Genomic DNA, 20,430 nt, shown 5'->3' with positions numbered 1-20,430 from the left:
TGACATGTAGTGTACCCAAAATCCCTCGCACGTCGAGGTCCCGCTGGTTGTGTTTTTTTACGGCCGTGAGGGAGCCTTGTAGTCAGCGTGAGCGAGTACAGAAGAGAGATGGTTTAAGAGATACATGTGCCTTCTCCTCCACAAGGGGAGGAAGGGTGGGGGAATGTGAATCTAAGCAGATGCAATCATCAGAAATGCTATTACGGTGAGTAATGCATGTCTTCTGATGCTTGTGGATCTGCTTAGAATCACAAGCTGTGCATAGACTAGCAAGCAGTACCCAAAGATGGTGGTGGGATGTGTGAAGGAACAGTAGCAAAGAGATGTTTTAGCACCACTTGTCCCACCTAAGAATCAGACCTAGAGTGTGTCTAGGCAGTAGTGTTGTGTAAAGGTGTGTACAGAACTCCAGGTTGCTGCTTTGCAAATGGAATCTAGGGGAACATTTGCAATGAATGCTATGGTAGCCCCTGTGCCCCGAGTCTAGTGAGTCTCTAGGCGTGAAGGGTAGATCTCTCTTGGCAAGAGTGTAACACAATGTGATGAAGTTTACGATCCACTTGGAAATTGCTGATTTAGAGACCAGGTCAACCTTCTCTAAAAGGTGCCACTGTTACGAAGAACAGGTTTGTTTTCCTTAGTGACTTCGTCTTTTCCAGGCAGTAAATTACTGCTCTCCTCACATCTAGTGTGTGGAGGCTTCTTTCCGCCACATTAGTGCGGTTTTGGAAAAAAGTGGTTAGTTCTATGAATTGGTTTGTGTTATGAAGTGGGCTCCAGGCACTTTAAGTTTACTTCAAGTCAGTTTATTTCCAGGTTCTTAGTTACAGATCCACATGAAGACATACTGGACATTACCTGTGACAACACTGGCTCCCATCACCCAGGCAGGCCAGCTGTAACTGCCACTTCACCGAACACTCACTCAGAACATTCCATCATCCACTGATAAACATTCCACATGACATCACAAGCTACCTCACATCAGGCAGGCACAACACAACAGTTTACATAGAACTTTAAGATAAATTTAGGCACAAAGCCAGAGTGTGCGCACAAAACCACCTTATCTTTGTGAATCGTGACAAATGGGTCCTGAACTGAAAGGGCCTGCAGTTCACCAACTCTCCTTATAGGGGGGATCACCACCAGGAAGGCAGTTGTGTAAGGGTGCTTTAAGGCTAGCCTTGTGCATTGGTTCAAAGGGGGGCCCCATTAGTCTGGTAAGAACAACATTCAGGTCCCACCCGGGAGCTGGGTTGTAGATAGAGGATGAAGTCTCTTTACCCATTCCATAAAGGCTTTAATTACAGCAAGTTTGCACCATGAAACCTTGCTCTGGGATGTAGTGTATGCTCAAAGCGCGGCTAAGTAGACTAAGAGAATTGAAAACCAGTCCTGAATCTAACAGGCGAGTTAGGTAAAGGACGATATCTTTAGGTGAGCATTCAATAAGATTGATGCCCTTGCCATTACACCAGATGACAAAGCGCTTCCATTTGTTGGAGTAGCAATGTCTGGTGTTAGGTTTCCGTGACTCTGAGTATGTCCATGCATCTTTGAGGGGGGGTGGAGGTGCCCAAACTATGACCTAAGGAGCCAGGCTGCTATGTTGAGAGTTTGACGGCATGGATGTAGTGTTTCCCCCTGGTCTTGAGACAGCATGCTGTACGGGCACAGCAGTTTCATTGGGGGGGGGGGGGGGGGGGATTGACATTGCCATGAGGAGAACCAAGACTGGCGGGCCCACACAGGGGCCACCAGAATCCTCCTGACTGGTTCTTGGTGCATCTTGTGCATTATTCTTTTGAGCAGGGGAATCGGGGGGGGGGGGACAGCATAGACACATTTCCCAGACCATGTTATCCAAAGACTGTTCCCGTTGGAGCGGTTCTTAGGGTAGCTGGAGGCATAATCTGGACATTGGGCATTCTCCAGAGTGATGAATATGTAGAGTACAATGTCCTCCGGTAGCCGCCACTCGTGCTCTACGGGTAGGGAGAAGTCTCTGCTGAGTACGTCCGCCAGAAGATTGAGTTCTCCTGGAACACGTTGTGAAAGGAGGAACATGCGTTTGAGAGCCCACTTTCATATGCTCTGGGACAGTTTAGACAGCCCTAGAGAGTGAGTGTCCCCTTGTTTATTTAAGTAATACATGGCCGTAGTACTGTCAGTGAGGCTAGAACTGTCTTCCCCAGGAGGTGGTCTGGAAGGCCTTCAGGGCTTTGAACACTGCTAGAAGTTTGAACAGGTTGAGATTGGATTTTACTGCTGTGGACCACACGCTGTGCGCAGTCTATTGAAGGAGGTGAGCCCCCCCCCCCCTCAGTCAGAGATGCATCTGTGGTGAGAGTGGCTTCTACTGCGGGGGTGGTGAAGGTTTTCTCCTGCAGAAGATTTTCCCTTGACCACCACTGCAGAGACTGAGCGAGGGCTGCCGAGACAACCACTAGATCGTCCCACTGGCCGCTGGCCTGACACCATTGAATTGAGAGCCACTCTTGCATGGGGCGCATGCACAGACGAGCGTGAGGAACTAGGTAGACGCAGGAAGCAATCATCCCTAAAAGTTGCATGGCTTTGCGTACGGTCACCTGGTGACTGGCTACATAGTGAGGGATCTGGAACAGCATGTTTTGAACCCTCTCATTGGAGGGAAAGACAAGGGCGTCTTTGATTCAGATTAGAGCCTCCAGAAACTGTTTGACTTCATTGGGGTCTAAATTGGATTTTTTCTCGTTGGAGAAACCTAGGTTGAAGGAGATCTACTGTCTTCTGGGTATTTGTCTGGCACGTTCCGTACAAATCCCACTATGAGCCAGTCGTCGAGGTAAGGATAGACTGGGATGGACTGCTTGCGCAATTTACCTGGCAGGGGAGCATCTGTGATCAGAAAGGCAGATCTCCCAGGGTGTGGCTCATCCATTGCACATCGGATTTGCTGACCCCAGCGATGTCCCCAAATGCGGGATACTCTACTGCATTATTTCTGGTAGTGATACTCGACTGCATTATTTCTGGTAGTGAGGGACTGCGTTCGCGCTTTCCCCAAAAAAAAAGAAGAAAAAAAAATAACTGCTTGCGCAACTGAGCAGCTACTACCGTCATTAACTCTGAATACCCGTGGTGCTGAGGCAATGCCAAAGGGGAGAACCTTGAAATGAAAGTGGGTGTCCTCTATCATGAACCCGAGGTACATTCTGTGCGCTGGCAATATTGAAATATGAAAGTATACATTTTTCATGCCCAATGTGGCCATGTAATCTCCCTGCTGCAGCAGTGGGATTACCTACTGCAGTGTTGTCATCCTGAATTTTTGAGGTCTGACATACTTCTTTTTCGGGCGCAAGTCTAAGCCAGGGTGCATGGTGAGATCCTTTTTGGGTACAAGGAAGTACATTGAATAAATACCATTGTTTACCTGGAGAATGGGGAAGACTTCTATGGTGCCCTTTTCCAGCAGGACCTGAACTACTTCTAGCAAGATACGCAGGTGTTCTAGCACAGGCGTCTGCTTCTCGTGGGTATCGAGGTGGACGGAAAAACTTGATGCAGTACCCGTGGGCAACAGTCTTTAGTACCCACTGGTCTGAAGTGATCCCCTCCCAGGCGTGGATGAATGACAAGCGACCACCGACCCGGGAAGCGTGGGAAGGGACCTGAACTGCCGAGCCACTTTGAGGTGGAGGCCGGGGAGCCTCTAGGAGTAGAATTCCTGCCTCTACCCTTGCCCCTACAAGGGCCTCTGTTGGTATTGGTTGTTACTAGATGAGCCTTGGCCGGAGGACTAGGGGGAATTCCCTGAGCCGTATTGACCTTGGGGAGATCGGGAAAAGGATTGGCCATGAAAGGGCCGGCATGAATTAGAGCCTCCGCGCTGGTGGCAGGCTTTATCTGTGATCTGGCTAAGCGACTTTAGTGTTTCGTGTTCTTTCTTTGCTGTCTCCAGGGCATCATCAACAGCCTTCTAAAAAAAGGTTGGAGTCCTCCAATGGTTTACTGATCAGAGGCCTGAGTTTCGGGTTTAAAGCCGGCGTTCTTTAACCAGGCGTGTCTTTTAAGTAAGGTCCCCTGGGATAGGGTGCAGTCAGCAGTCTCAGCAGAGTCCTGACTGTTCCTCAATAGGTTCTGGGTGACTTGTCTGCCTTCAGCCACGACTGCCAGCAGGGGTGGTCTCTGGAACATCTTGAAGACCATCCTGAACTAGGCCCCACTGGACATCACTGCAACTTGCCAGAGTGGTATTATTTGCGATCCTTGTGGAGTAGGCTGCAGAGGCAGTGACCTGTTTACCCAGGGCATAAAGCTGTTTACAGTCTTTGCCCGGAGAGGCTTCCGCCGAAGACAGTGGAACCCCCGCCCTCTTCCGAGTGGAAGTGACCAGGGAATCTGGTGTAGCATGACCCCCTTATAGAGAGTGGGTCGGAAGGTGATGGGGGGAATCATTTTTGACCACCCGTGTGAGAGACGGGGACAGAAAGGAAGGGGCCAGGTGCTCCTTTATAGAGTTGAGTAGGGGGCATGGCTTGACTAGTCGGAGCTTCCTCCTTGAGGATATCCTCCACGAGGTCCGAGTCTGGAGGTGACTCGTGTTACAATTTGGAAATTATCAGCTGCACTTTTTAAAACATCTGGTTGTCAACAGCTGACAAATCCCTCTGTGGAGGAGAAGAAGGGTGATCTAGGCAGATGACGTCCAGGTCAGGGGTATACGTTGGTGATGGCCCAGGGCCCTGATCCTAGTCTGGTTCTTGATCAGCTGTGTATTGTGCAAAAGGATTAAAGTCTTCATAAGCATCCTCCTGTGTTGGATCCTCTGGGACATCCAAGATATCCTACTGGTGTCCCTGTGCAGAGATGGGTAATTTCTGCTGTTTGTAAGGAATGGGGCAGGAGTCCTCTTCCCCGAGTCTTTTTGGTGTAATGTACCTGTCTGAAAGGTCAATAAACTGGGCCATTTTCTCCATGTATTGCTCAAACCTCACCCTAGTCGATAGGGAAGAGACAGACTGGTCTTGATATGGAAAAGATTGCCCAGGAGGGGGAAATGTTCCCAATAAGGCCCTAGAGAGGCTGGGGGCTTAGAATACTCCCATCTACGAGAGGCGGTGCCATTGTGCTCTGTGGCCCCCGAAATGATAACCGCAAGGCTTACGCAAGTTTTCAGCGGTTTTATCGAAGGTCATGAAGCGCCTGAAGGCGCAGTCAGTGACTCCGCCGAGGCCTTAGGTGCTTGTGCGCCCTTGGATGGTGTGTCGATGATTGTATTTTTGTTAGGGTGAACGCCTGTTCCAGAGGGATACCCAGTTGCATGCTGTGAAAGGGTTGTGTGGAGGGTGCTGAATCGCAAGGTTCGGAAGGTGCCGTTGAGGTTTTCGGTGGCCCTGTTGGCACTGTGCACTTCTTCGACGATTCCGCCTAAGAGCCCTTAGGGGTTGTGTGCTTTTGAATCCGTGCTGTGTGGGTGCACTTATCGCTGGGTTGCGATCGCCCCATAACAGAGTCAGTGGCCTGTCTTTCGGGGCTGGGGATGGGCATTTGGGAGTCTGCAAACTCTGCAGAAAGGTCGATGACTTTCAATTTGGAGCCATGGCTGACTGATTCCTCGTTAGAAGCGATGGCGCCAATGGGCGAAAGGCTTTTGGTATGCATAGCGTAGGCCGCCCACCATTTAGTCCACCTGTCTTTCAACAATTTAGGTCGAAAGAGCTTACAGGCTTTGCATGAGCGTTAGTCGTGGTCTTGAGGAAGACACCGATTGCAACAGCGATGGGTGTCCTTCCAACGAAACTTGACGTTACACGTAGGGCAATATTTAAAGGGCCTCCTCTCAATGGCAGAGGGTAGCGGCAGCCAGACCAAGAAGAGAAAGAGGGGTAAAGGAAATACATTCTTAAAGATGAATAAACCCAGGGCCCCACTCTCACTACTGCACTACTGCAAGAGCCTGGCCAGAGGGCAGAGGCCATGCGGTCGACAGTCGTGGAGCAGTTGCAGATGTCGGCGTCAGGAAACCCACAAGTGAGTCATCAAGAAGATTAGTTGGGAGACTAGACGACCGTAGGTCATGAGGACAAAGTTAGCAATATAAAACTCTTGTGAGTTCCGCATAGGCGACCAACTAGGTTGGCAGAAAAAAACTATCTGAGGGACCTAGAAGCGTAAGGGATTTTGGGTACACCACACGTCACGTTAGGGATAGTGTTACAATCAGGCCCATGTCAACGCCCCCTTTTCGATCTTCGAAAGAAAGATGCAATACTTTGCGATTTCCACTCAATGTCGGACTATATGCACAGCATGTGATTCTAAGCAGATTCACAAGCATCAGAAACATAGATTTTATCTAGATGAATAGATATTTGTGTGCATTGATTAGCGAGAAGAAGCATGCATTAACTTTTTCTTTTCTGTAGACAAGATGTCTAACATTAGATTATTTGTGGGTGAATCCTCCCAGCATAAGGTTTGAAGATCACCTGTTTTGATTACTATTTTAAATAAATCGGAGTGTTTAGATCAAAAAAAGTCTTTCTTGTCCCACAATTTTGGGGTGGGATTGTTGTAATAGAGGTTGTATGATCAGGGGTGGCAAGTCCATGAGCTCCTTTAGGACAGTTTGTCTGAAGTCCAACTAAGGGCCTACAAAACCATTTAACGGAGACAGTACAAGACTCCACTCCTAGAATAAGGCTCTACCACCTGAGTATATGATAGCGTAGAGAGAGCAGCCAGGCTTATTTTATGAGGGCGAGTGGGCTGTAGGAAGGAACAAAGTACTTGTAGTATACCAAGGGTTCAACAAATACACTGATAATCTGAAGTACTATAAAAAATAAAGGTTTATTATAAATATAAGTTAGTCCAAGATAAATCTTGGGGGGGGGGGGTGGGCGGGGCGGGGGTAAGTACTAGGTCATAGAATTATTAACACAATATAAAATGCAACACAATGCTTGAAGGTATTCAGACCAACACATAAACCGTGTTCAGAAAGCTAACATTATTTCTAGTCAAGTCAGACCTTATCAAACACATTTAGGGCCTGATTCACAGATCGTTTTCTTATGGCATTGCACCATTATAAAACACTTCCATGAATCAGGCCCTTAGTATAGGACACACCTATTCATGGGGAGTAAAACCATAAGTTACTTTCTGATTACTGTAATACAAGGGCTGTCGACCTTAGCAGTTGTACCGTGACGCTCAGTTAAGAAATCACTTAGCAAACCAACATGCAAGTATACTTTTCTGAATAGCGGAACACTCATTCAAGAAACAGTAGAAACCTATAACTACATTCAGAATAACACACAGATATACTAGGCGTGCAAGACATTTTTGTGTAATATACAATTACAGTTTCTTTTCAGCTCAGTGGAACACAGAATGAGGTAAGCAAGAACTATTTACACTAATTTAGGATTGCACCAGGCAGACCAAGGCCAGCTACACCTACAGAACCCTTTTTAAGAATGGCGCACAGCTATTTTAGGCAGGTAAAACCTAATGTTGTACTATACTATTACAGCAGGTCAGTGGCACACAGAGGTAAGCAATACATTTAACTTATTTTAGATGGCCCAAGGCAGACCAAGGTAAGTAAAACCCATATACGTTTTAAAGGAGTTACCAGCAACTTAAAGGTAGGTATAAACCTAAGACTGTTCAATGTTATTCTAGGTAAGTAAAACCTAAGGCAGACTTATTCTAAACAGGCTATACAGCAAGTTAAGGGGAAGCAAGACGCAGTTGGTTAACTTACTAATGTTCTGAAAGAAATAGTTAAGTGAAGCCAACAGCATTACCTTTGGGAAGAGGCACAACCAATTCATAGATGAGTAAACTAAACTTAAATATACTTTTCAGAATGGCTCAACACACATTCAAGGCATGTAATAACTGTTCTAACTGCTCACTCCCAGGGTTACAGTGACAAAAACTCCCAAGTACCCCATTTTTCAAGGCAGAATCGTTTTCTTATCCAGTCCTTCCCTATTCTATTGCACAAGTTCTCTCAGAGGCAGAAGAGGGACCCTAGTGGTCTAGCTGCTAGCTGTAGGCATGGTGAGCTAGGGTTCAGTTGCAGAAATAGTCAGAGTTCCTGCGAAAGACTGTTCAAACAAGTAGTTCACTTTAGAGTTAGTTAGGGTCCAGGGACTTCTGAGAAGATACCCTAGGATTCCAGCAGTGGGCCTGGGTGAACTGGATGAGAGGACTCCCAATCGCAGAAAAAACCCTAAAGGCTTCACAGAAATCACACATGATTAAGTTAAGTAAATACCCCAGCCACCACAGACGAAGAGTTGCAGCAGGAAGACTTCAGGATCTGCAGCCAAAAACCCAGTTGATGGATTCCTTTGTCATGAAAATAGAAGACAGGACTTTGGAAGGGATGTTGCAGCAGGAATCAACGAAGAAGGCTCCAGGCAAGAGTTCCTACACGTCTGGATACGACTCTTCAGGTGTCAGAAGAAGACAGAATATTGCTGATTGGATTTGTGTCACTAATCTGGTACAGTACTCTGGCAAGGGGACTTCAAGGACTGTAATCATGTCTTTGGAGGTGCAGCAGGATGCCAACAAAGTTTCAGCTCAATTCGGAATTCAGAATACCATGCACCGCAGTAGCAGCACAACATGGGATGGCTCAAAATGCAGGTCTTCTTGAGTCTAGTGAGAGTCACCAGAATCTGGGTTGGGGTTGTCGTTTTCGGAGTCCCCCATGTCGCTTGGAAGGAAGGGTTACAGCAGGCTTCGGTTACACAGCAGGCTCTCCGGTCGCTGGAAATCTCAGCTGTGTTTTCTTCATCTTCCTCTTCGGATTCAGGTCCAGTTGACTACTTCTTCTGCTTCCAGGATCAGACTTATGCAGGAATCCAGTCAATTAAACGGCCTGGCAACATTCAAACTTGGGGGCAGTCCTTTCAGGACAGCCAGCCTCCTAGTTTGAACTGGAGTCTCACAGGCAGGCTGGAAGACAAAGGGCTGCAGAGTGTTCGACTCTTCCCTCGCTTCCAACCATCACAGACATTCTGGAGCCTGGGTAGGCTTGACCGAGGTCTCCCGCTGAAGAAAACAATCGCACAAAGGAATTTCACACCCTGGAGGGCAGGGGAAAGACCAATAAGGGAGAAGAAGTGCGAAAATGCCAAACAAAAAAGAAAGGGCCATTTTTGTAAAATGGGCACCCATGGGTGCCTTTACTGCAGCTTTGAAAACAGGATGCGGTAAAGGTGCACCTACTTTGCAAAAAGGTTCACTGCCACCAGCCATTTAAGGTAAGCTTGTCCATGTAACAGAATTGTTACAGTGCTAGTGAGAAAGGGGATATAATGCACCTTCCAGCACTCCACATAAGGTGGGGTGTGCTGGTTTCACCTAACAAAATGTAGAAGGGATAGAAATATCCTTTCTATCCTTGTGAAATGTAGCTCACACAAGGTTAGCCAGATAAAGTAAATGGGAGCCACACAGGGCAACCTTGAAACAATAAAGGGTATATATCAAAAGTTATCAAAGAGGGTGAAATTAAAAAGGACACTATGGAGAGTCTTAAAAATGACACCATAATAAGAGTAAAAGGATCTGAGTGTGTGGAAAAAGGTTCCCACTCACTGAGGTATAGGGAAGAATAATCTACCAGTCCAGTAAAAAGTTGTGGGGTTCTCACAAGTGAGGGCGATTTAGCACAAAGGTTAAAATCTTACCAAACAAGATCATATTTTAAAGTTAAGTTATATTTGCAAATCCATGAAAATAACTTACATACCCAAGAGGTCAGCCTTGTCACTCTAACCACCTTACCTACCTTAAGAGAAGTTTGGTTTCCCTTTCTTGTCAGGTGCGTTATCCACCCAACTATGGTTAGTGGCTGTAGTATGCTCAAAGGGTGGAACAACAACAACTGCCTTAAACCAGAGCAAATTGTAACTTCCAATGCATGGCAAGGCATTATAAAGCATTAGACGTCAAAGCATGAAAAAGCCCTAATAACGAACTATCTGGACTCCCTGCACTCCTAGTACAGGCCTCTGCAGACAATTTAAAGGTTTCTCTCTCAGCTACATTCTACATAGTGAAGAAAGAATTGGTGAAGTCCAACTGGTAAGGACTACACAAGACGTATCTGCTTGGTATTAGCCACCTTTTAATATAGGCCTGTAGTACACAAGTTGGTAGTGTGACTGAGCAGCCAGGCTCATTTTAAGAGGGGTAATGTAAGCTGTAGAGCTGTATAATTGAAATCAGTAAGTACAAGTAGCCAAGTAACACTTACACACTTAAAAGGTATATACAAATATTTATTTAGAATATACACAAGGTTTAAATAAGCATTCTTTAAAAGGTTGTATCCATCATTAAAATTCAATTAAAATTTGGATTCACTTTGTAAAAGACAATTAAAGTTGTTAAATAGTTTTCTTATGCTAACATATTGCAGCACACGGAGTGACTTCAGTTAAGATCAGTATTGCACTTATTTTCAGTTACCAATTCAGTTATTGAGTTGTAAAGGAAGGAAAGGTTAGAATCAGATTTAGAACATACTTTCCACAGTGTAAAACCATTACCATCTCCCAAAGGGAGGCAAGTCAACTTCTATCACAGCAATAATAGTGTCCACAATTATAACCTATGAGGGAGCAAGTACTGTCAAAGCTAGTAGGTTTAGAAGGGTGACTTTAGGGCACCGGGACAGCCAAAATTAATGGACAAAGTCAATAATTCTGATGCACTTCTTAGATAAATTCTTGACAAAGTAAGTTCAGCAGAAATCACAGTAACTCAAGTGAGCTACTTTGTAGAGAGCACAAGCTGTTCAGGCCAGTGCAGGAGAGTTGGTATCAACTCCAAAGTGGAACAAAAGCACTTCGCAAGATAGGAAGCACAACGTATTGCTAAAAGGTGATTGTTTATTTTATTGATTTGGATTGCCCGCCTTGCCCGGAGGCATCTGGGCGCATAAACATCTATACATGACTACAGATCAAGAAAACCGTACAGAAAGGGAGATGTGACGCAAGTCAACAAAGGCATAATCAGGGGAAGCATCTGGTCAGTTACATAAAAGGAGAGTAAATACATAAGGAAATAATATACAGAAAAGGGTGCACGTTATACACAAGTAGGTATTCAGGTATGGTGTGAAGTTAAGCAAGTAGGGTTAAGCTTGAGTAGGAAAGTTGTCCTGAGTGAAGAGCTAAGTTTTAGCCTTACTTTTGAATGTCTGGTAGGAAGGTTCGGCTCTGAGTGTGTTGGGAAGCGTTTTCCAATGTTTAGCGGCGGGGACAGAGAGCTGGACCCCTGGCTTTTTGTAGCTTAAATCTGGGTGTGGATAAGGTGCGAGTGTGTACTGATCTAAGTGGGCGGGAAGAAGCGTGGGCGGTAAAGTGGTTGGCTAAATAGGCAGGGGCCGTGTAGGAGCGGCATTTATGGGTCAGTGCAAGTGTTTTAAGGGATATTCTGTGTGTAACAGGGAGCCAGTGTAGACTGCGCCTGGTATATGAAATATGAGCCTTTTTGGGTATGTTGAAGGCAGCTCTTATCGTGTTGTTTTGTGATACCTGTAGTTTGTTGCTATTCCTTTGGTTGGTCCCGAGATATAGGGTACTGCAGTAGTCAATTTAGGCTATGATTAGAGTTCTAGCCAGGATGATACAGTTTGCTGTAGTCTGGAAGGGCCTACATGCAGTGATCAATTTGCACGTGTATGCCGATGCTGAGACCATTAATTTTTGTTGATTAAAGATAGGCCTAAGTTCAAGTGATCTTTTAAAAATGAAGGCGACACCTCCACCTTTGGAGAGGTTAGAGTTCCTATAACATTTGATGATGGCGTAGTTGTCAGGGGTGGCCAGCTGCAGCGTGCAGCCAAGTTTCAATCATCTCTAAGAAGTCTAGGTCATGTGTTACAAGAAAATCAGCGATATCCAACGCATGGGCTAGCAGTGATCTAGCATTAACGAGGGCAACTTTAATCAAGATATCTTTGGTGGGCTTAGGGTCTAAGGGCAGGAGTGCTGGGTCTGTTGAGTGGTGTGATATAGAGGCAGGAGGGGGGTTAGGTGTAGGTGAAGTGTATCCCTGGGGTGGATTGCATTTAGTTGAGATGTGGTGATGCAAGGGTAGATATTTGTGGCAGAATCTAGAGTCTAATCTGCTATTCCTAAGCATGAGAGAGCATGGTTGGTTAGGCGTGGGCTTGGTGGCGAAATGTTTCAGCCAGAGTGAGGTGAGATCAAGTAAGGGTTGGTAAGGGGCATTGTGTAATGGTTAAGAGGAAGTGGGTACTGCATGGAAGCAAGTGTGGTAGGAACTGGGAGGCGGGCGTAGTAGGCGAGGCAGTCACATTGGTAGTGTTAATGTGTCGTAACGTGGTATACTGTGCGATGTCTGTGCGAGCCAAGTTGTAAACTTGGGTCACATGTTTTGCGTTATTGGATGTGGCCAGTGGGAAAAGTGTGCTGCAGAGTGTCAATAAGTAGCAATACATATTTAGTATTTGGCTAATTGCAAGTTACAGCAGAGGGCGCTGGTATGATAAGGTGAGTGGCAAAAATATTGTACGGTGCAACTGAGTTGCCTGCTTTGAGCTCAGCCGTGGGTAGAAATTAATACCCGGCGATGATCACGTTGTGTTTATTTTGCAAAAATTGCGTTAAGGTTCTAGCAAGGTACTTGTTAAGCATGGGCTAGGTTAATGTAATGTGCAAAGGCAAGGCGGTGGGCATTAGATGTTGTGCCTATAGTGCACTAAACAGTGGCAACAGTTAGCAACAATGTGTGATCAAAAATGGGCATAGTCGAGGCAAATATGATCTCACAAGAGTTTACAGACACAGGAGAGGCAGGAACACGATACTATGCAGCTAGTTGTAATTGACGTAGATATGGATGAACGAAGTAATCAAGGGCAGATGCACAATTTTGAGTGTTGTGAGCGAACAGCGCTAATTAGAGTGGCAGTGCTAGTGATAAGCAGTACTGACAAATATTAGCGCTTTACACGTATAATCTTAAGCTTTCAGTCGCTGCAAAAGACGTGAGGCAAGCTAACATGGTCAGTGTAATTACAGTAGTTAGAAACAGGCCAAAGTATATAACCGCAATGTTTATGCACCTGGAATCATATTGTAGGAGACCTGAAGTAGGACGTGGCAGTTGGTAGAAAATAAGTTTGTACGGCAGTTCATATCTGTGTAGCTGAATAGTGTCAGTGTCAGTTAGGGTTACGACTCCAGTAAATAGCTTGTGAGTGACTTCAGTAGGTTTAAGGAGCTGGCTAGCGAGTGTCTTGTCGCGCACACCATCGCACAACAGGGGCAAAACAGGGCCTTCCCCGGATGGGCTGCAGCCGGCGTCTTCCACCTGCCGGAGGGTAGGCGTGGCAAAGTACAGCCTAGTTGCTAGGCAATGGTGTTTTGTAAACTATACAGGCCACCATTTTGGAATCAGGCCACCATTTTGGAATCGGGCCACAGGGGCCACGTGAGAAGGAAACGAAATGGCAATGTTATGGGCTTAGCAGGCAGCAGCAAAGGCAGATGGCAGGGGTGTTGTGCCCAAAGGCAGGTTGGAAGCACACATTGAGTGCTGTTGTGAGACAAGTGGTCACCTTCGATGTGAATTCTGAGGGATGGCAGTCAGAAACTGCGGCTGAAGTAGATCAGCTGATGTGGATGTCGCTGCAGCTGGGGAGTAGGGCTCCTGCCCTCTCCAGGCATCTGGCTTGACTGCGGTTATCAGAACACGTAGAGGCAGCAGAGTTGAATTAGCCCAGCATGTAAGGCACAACAGCGGGTTCAATGGCGTAGCGCCAAATGTTATATAAGGCTAGATATTTAGTAATATGATAGATAGAACCCAGCAGTAATTGCAGGAAACTAGTGCAGCCAAAGGAAGAAGTTGGTTGTATGGTGCAGTAAAGTGTCTCGCAAAGAGCACGGTGTGGGCAGGGCAAAGTTTACAGCTGAGATGATGTTGGGCGGTGACGCAGTGGAGTCACAGTAAGCATGTGGATGGATTCACGGGAGCAGAGTCAGTTAAGAGGAGAAAAGACAGTTTACCCCGTGATTGCAGGACAGCAACTTTGGGCAAAGATAAGCAGCATTAATGGTAGAGCAGGACTCATTGCACTCTGCTCGTACGGCTCCAGACCGGCTCATGACAGGTAAGGTGCCTTAGTGCAAGTGCCTTCGTGTGTGGGCTGGCTCGCAATTGGCTACCAAGTAGACGCTGGCAACCAATCAGATTTAGATACTGGACCTGTTGTGGTTCAGGACAGAGGTGTAGGCAGAGAAATGGCGAGTGGCCATTTTGAAGAGGCAAAAACCTTGTGGCGACCAATGGTGAAAGTTGCACTACGGTGCAATAAAGGCACGTTTCAGCAAAAACTAAATTTTCAATCGGCATCCATGGTTCAGGAACGATTTGTAGATTGGATCCGGCGGGTGGATTGAGGCAATTCAAAGATCAGGCTGCAGGCTTCACAATGCAGCAAAGTAGGGCAGAAGGCCTACCTTAGTTCAGGGTGTACCTTTGTGGAGCCTCCAAGTAGGGCACTGCTCCTGCAGTGGGGGGAGGGGGCTCCAGCTCTTCCTGAGGCCAAGGCACTGAGTGAACTAGAGGGTAACATTTGCACTTGCCACTAGCCATTGGCTAGTGATATTTGTCTGTTGGCAAGTAAAACAATGGTGTGCTGTGTGTGTGTATGTATAGAATATGTGTGTGCATGTAAAGAATTGAGGTGGCTAATGACTTATGGCCGACTAGGAGCTTTCAACTTGAAGAACATGGTCTAAAAATACCACAGCATGTTTGCACAAGTTAATGAAGTCCAAATGGAAGTTTAGTAAGTTATACAGTACAATAAAACACATATTATAAAAGATACACACACTTTAACATTACTTCCAAAATAAAAGTGACGTCCACACGGGCACACCTGTCACACTATCTTTACTCTTCATCGACACCATCAGATTGTTCATTTTTCTGCCATGATAAAAACATAGCAAATGGTCTAAAACCAGCAGAAAAGGAAGTCCACCTGGATTTTTAGTGAGGCAGACAGGCTCGAAAAGAATCCCAAGTCTATGAGTCTATAGGAATAAATGGGCAAACGTGAACCTATGATGGCAGGTAGGAGGTTTTCACAAAGGGCCCTATAAGCAAATATGACCAAATGGAGACCAGCAGTATGCCGAAAAGAATCTTTGTTGCAGTACAGTCTGTTAGAATGCTTTTCTTAACACCGAAGCAGGCTTTCGAGAGACCAGACAGAGGACCCGCTGGGATTCCACAAGATGTACCAAACTCTCACTTGGTAAATGTGACTGAGCAGTAAGGCTTACTCTTTGAAGGTGTGGAGAGAACAGATCACTGTATTTATTTAGCAAGCATAATCAGCACTTAAGCTAATATCTACTATAAGGTAAGGAACTATATAAAGAAGAAAGGTATGCACTCTAGATGTTAGATCAGTGGCAGCAAAATGCCTAGCACATAACTGGTTGTCTTCCCTCCCCACCGGCCTGCGGAAGCACAAGCCCTATATGTGAATGATTATGCCACCACCCATCTTGCAAAGGGAAGGAACAAGTTACTTACCTGTAACTGTTGTTCTCCAGCATGGGTCTGACAAGGATTCACATGCTCATGAATACTCCCCGTTGAGAGGCTGGAAATCCTCGTTCAGAAAAAAAAAATCAGTTTCACTTCTGAACTGTCTTTCTCCTAACAACCAATCACTGAGTCATACTGCCCCCAACCAATGACTGCCCTCTACCTAAGCCCCTACTCAGGCAGCCATCTTCAGATTTGGTAGCACGTAAAGTGGCAGTAGGACCATGAGAAGAGCCACAGAGGGGTAGGCGGGAGGGTTTGCATGTGAATCCATGCCAGACCCATGCTGGAGAACAACAGTTACAGGTAAGTAACTTGTTTCTTCTCCAGCATGGGGTCATGCATGGATTCACATGCTCATGAATAAAGAATGCATAACAGTACACACATGCACAACCACGGGAGGTGGCAAGGCTCAACATAAGCATCCCTTACCTCCTCACCAGGCTCACCTTCACGCAAACAGGTTGTGCAGCACTGCTTGGCAGACTCTGGAATCCCTGTCGACGCAGTAGACTTTTGTGAAGGTATGAGTCTACCTCCACGTAGAAGTCCTGCAGATGTCCAGTAGGGGCACACCAGACACGAACGCCATAGTTGCAGCGATCGCTATGGTCAAATGAGCTCTCGGACGGCCAGGCAACGGTCGGTTTGCCACCAGTGACAATGGGTGATGCAGCCTGAGAGCCACCTAGAAATGGAAGCCTTGGAGAGGGCCTTCCCATGGTTCACAGGACCAAAGTTCACAAAAAGTTGTGACGTCTTTGGGAAACTGTTAGTGCGGTCCACGTGGAACTTCAGCGCTCTAGCCACATCCAGCGAGTGCAAAATCCTCTCAGCCGACGACAAAGGCGTTGGGGGAAAAAAATACAGGCAACGCCAAGGGCTCGTTTAGATGAAAGTCTGACGACAACTTGGGCATGAAGGAGGGGAGCGTCCTCAGCACTAGCCTCGTGTCGTGAAAAGTCAAGTAGGGTGCGAGACGGCCTGAATCTCACCCACCCGTCGTGCAGAGGTGATGATGGCCACAAGGAACGCTGTCTTCCATGACATAAACCTCAATGGAACTGCCTGCATAGTTTCAAATGGAGGGGACATGAGCCTACTCAGTACCACATTAAGTTCCAACGCCGGGGCTGGAGCCTTCACCAGTGGGAACAAACGAACAGTCCTTTGACAAACTCCTTAACCAGACGATGTGACCATAACAACGACCGTCCCGGAGATCTGGTGTAGCGGGAGATATCCGCCAGATGAACTTTGATGGAGGCATGGGCCAGTCCTGCCTTTGCCAACGACAGCAAATCCGCAGCACCTGCGGAGCCGTGACTCGTAGACGGTCGATCTTCTGTGTTCGGCACCAAACTGCATACCTCTTCCATTTATGTCCATAGCATTTAACAGTAGACAAGGCCCTGGCCTTGGAAAGCACCTCCTTGAAGTCCGCTGGGAGATCGTATCCCCCGAACTCTAATGCTGCAGGAGCCAGGCCTTCAGGTTCAGCGATCCTGGGTCGTGGTGTTGAATTGCTCCTCCTTCCCTAGCGAGAAGATCTGCGATCACCGGAAGCTTGACTGGAGAGGACGCTGACATGTCGAGAAGGTCTGGGTACCATATCTGCCTCGGCCACGCGGTGCGACGAGGATCATCCTGCACCGGGACCGTCTGAGTTGATTGACTAGTCGAAGAAGCAACGGCAACGGAAGGAACGCATACAGAAACATGCCGTCCCAGGGGAATAAGAATGCGTCCCCCCATGCTCCCCAGCTGGGGGAACCTGCTGGCGAACCTCTGGCACTTGGTGTTCGTCGCGGTCACAAATAGATCTATCTGGAGATTACCTCATCTGCGGAACAGGTGATTCCCTTGGTCCTGCCGAAGCTCCCACTCGTGGCAAGAGCGCAACTCACTACTGATAGAGTCAGCGACAGTGTTCTTCACAACTGCCAGATGACACGGGATGAGGAACATCCCCTGGGCGATGGCCCAGTGCCATAGGTCCTGCGCTTCTCCCCTGGGCGATGGCCCAGTGCCATAGGTCCTGCGCTTCTCTAGAGAGCGCTGGGGGATCTGGTGCCCCCCTGCTTCCCAACGTAAATCATTGTGGCGGTATTGTCCATGAAGACCCGCACCACCTTGCCCTTGAGGGACGGGAGGAAAGACTTGAGGGCCCAAAACACTACCCGCAGCGCCAACATGTTGATGTGCAATGTTTTCTCCTCCGGTATCCACAGGCCTCTTGCGTGAAGACTTCCGGTGTGAGCTCCCCATCCTTCCAGGGAGGAGTCTGATGTAACCGTCTCCTGGTGTGGTGGGGTCTGGAAATCCGCGCCTCCGGACAGATGTGCGCGAACCCCCACCACCGTTTAGCTCGACGGAAACTCTCGTTGAGTGTAATCTTGTCCTCAAAGCTTCCCGACACTTGAATCCAAAGGGCGTCGAGGAACTCCTGTAGGGGACGCATCCATAGCCTGCACAGCCGAATGAGGTATATGCATGACGACATCATGCCAAGCAGAGACTTGATGGACTTCACCCTGGCTATCTTCAGGGCCAAGAGCCGTTGTACCTTGCCTAAGATGGCCGCTATCCTCTCCTCTGACGGAGACACCAGGCACGACACTGTGTTGAGTTGGGATCCCAGAAACAGCACGTTCTGCGATGGAATCCAGCAGGACTTTGCATAGTTCATCGAGAACCTCAGATCCGTCAGTAGGCACACTGTCTTCTCCGTGTGGTCGAAGGCCATCTCCCTCGAGCTGGCCCTGATGAGCCAGTCGTCCCTATAAGGGTAGATGTGAATCCCCCATAGTTGCAGCAACACTGCCACTGGAGCCAGGCATTTGGTGAAGACCCTTGGCGCCGACTACAATGCAAAGGGAAGGGCTTTGAATTGGTAGTGCTTCCCTTGTACCACGAAATGCAGGAACTTGCGGTGCCCTTTGTGAATGGGGACGTGGAAGTACGCATCCTCCAAGTCCAGCGACAACAGGAAGTCCCCCCTCATCCAGCTGTCCGAGCAAGTGCTGAAGAGTAACCATGCAGAACTTTTGGGACTTGATGTACTTGTTCAGTCGACGAAGGTCGAGAATGAGCCTCCAGCACCGGTCTTCTTTCTGACAAGGTAGTACCTTGAGTACACCCCGGAGCCCTCGAGCCTCTTCGGGACATGCTCTATCGCGCCTGTCTTTAGCATGGCCCGCACTTCCAGCAACAGCTGGGGGACGTTTTCCTTCTGGGCCACTGGTGGTATTTTGAGACACTTCTGTTGAAATTCCAGGGTGTCCGTGGGCGAGAGCGTTCAGCACCCAGCAGTCGGTGGAGATGGTCTTCCACACGCTGACGAAGTTCGCCAGCAGGCCTACCACTGGGGGAGCACGGTGGTGACCCGATGCCACAGCCGGTTCAATCCTGCACGGACATCGAAGGGCCGCCTTGGGGACCCTGGCGACGTCCTCCTCCGAAGGCCTTGGCGCGGCCCCTGTTGGTCTTCTGGCCCGACGAGCCAGAGGGTTGGCGGTAAGAAGAGGATCCCCCGCCAAACCCTTGGAACTTGCTGCCTGAGGTCCGAAAGGAAGAAGAGTGCCTAAAGCATGTGACGTCTCCGTGTCTGTCTTTATGGCTTGGAGAGACTCATCCACAACCTTCCTGAACAAACTGTCCCCATCGAAGGGCATGTCCAGCACCTTCGACTGAAAGTCCTGCCGAAGGTTGGTGGCCTTGAGCCAGCCAAGACGACGACAAAAGGCAAACGCTGTTGCCCATTTCACGGAATCCTGCATCAGCAATGTCTGTGGCCACTGTGACGGCGTGGTTCGATACCACCCGGTCCATGACCAGCAGTGCAGGAGCCCTGGCTGAGCCTTCCACAGCCAAAATATATGAGCCCCCTAGAAGCTTGCTACCCAGCTCTATAGGAAAAAGGACACCTAAAACTTTGCCTAGCCTAATGCCCGCAAGTACCAAGTTAGCACATAACCGCCCTCCTAAGACAAAAGGTTGCACAGTCCAGCACTTGAATCCTAAAGACCAGCTAGGTTCCCACTCAGCAACTACAGCTCTCACGACCCCACCTATCAAAGGATCTCTAATAAATTCTAGATCCCAAGTAGCTCACGCCACAGAGATTGCCGACCTGATTCTGAGGGATAACCTAGACTTCCTTGCCATCACTGAGACATGGCTACATGCCGCAGCAGGCCCTATGCTTATGCTAGTAGTCCCCGACGACTATACTATCTTGAGACAAGACAGACAAGGGGCTAGAGGAGGAGGTATTGACATTATCTGTAAATGCAGCCTCTCTATGGGATTACCCCCACAGCCCCTCACGATATTCAATCATGTGAAGCATGGTCAGTCAAAATACATTTGACTCTCAAACCCTTAATATACACTTGATATCAAACCCTTAATATACACTTGATATATCGCCCCCCGGGCCCAATTGGGACATTTGAGGAAGACATTAACACGGTATAGCTAATATCCTCAAAAACTCAACACAAGTATTACTATTAGGTGACCTTAATCTGGGTTTCAATGACCCCTCGGATCAGCCTGCCCTGGCAACGGCTAATACTCTAGTAGAATTAGGCTTCACCCAAAGAAGCACAACTCCCACCCACAACAAAGGTAGAATACTAGATTGGGTGGCAGACCGCAACTGCCATGCCAACATCCTTTCCATCTCACTACTAGCCTGGACCGACCACTACCTACTCTCATCTCATTTAAATTTTCCACCAATAGACCCCTGCCCACCTCCTCCGCCCCCCATGGTTCCACCCACACTAACCA

General features: G+C 47.8%; 1 protein-coding gene and 1 pseudogene across 4 annotated transcripts in view; one reads left to right on the top strand and one right to left on the bottom strand.

Moving 5' to 3' along the window:
• LOC138580491 (serine/threonine-protein phosphatase 4 regulatory subunit 1-like) overlaps positions 1 to 20,430 on the bottom strand; it is a 918,772-nt gene that overhangs the window by 246,420 nt on the left and 651,922 nt on the right. The window lies entirely within an intron of this gene.
• Positions 2,861 to 3,052, top strand: LOC138581527 (U1 spliceosomal RNA; annotated as a pseudogene).

This window comes from Ambystoma mexicanum, chromosome 3p (genome assembly GCF_040938575.1).
Source record: "Ambystoma mexicanum isolate Mex_15411 chromosome 3p, UKY_AmexF1_1, whole genome shotgun sequence".
Taxonomy (NCBI): domain Eukaryota; kingdom Metazoa; phylum Chordata; class Amphibia; order Caudata; family Ambystomatidae; genus Ambystoma; species Ambystoma mexicanum.
Note: the sequence above shows the minus strand (reverse complement) of the source record. Positions and strands in the feature narration are given on the sequence as shown.